Here is a 219-nt window from a genome sequence, read left to right on the forward strand (position 1 = left end):
CGGTTCGGTGTGTGTTTCCTTTTTTTTTTAAGAAAGAAAGAAAGAAAGAAACGAGAAGCCAGTTTTAGACGGAGGTTCCCAGAATAAGTGAAGTTGCCAGTTAAAAATCATGGAAGAAGTGAGAGAGCGGGTAAAATAGTTTCTCAGTGATGTGACCCTATTCTGGAGAAATACAGGCACACACACCAACACTCACTAGCTTGTCCGAGGCTTTTTCAA

The sequence above is a fragment of the Solea solea genome, chromosome 18 (assembly GCF_958295425.1).
Source record: "Solea solea chromosome 18, fSolSol10.1, whole genome shotgun sequence".
NCBI classification, from domain to species: Eukaryota; Metazoa; Chordata; class Actinopteri; order Pleuronectiformes; family Soleidae; genus Solea; species Solea solea.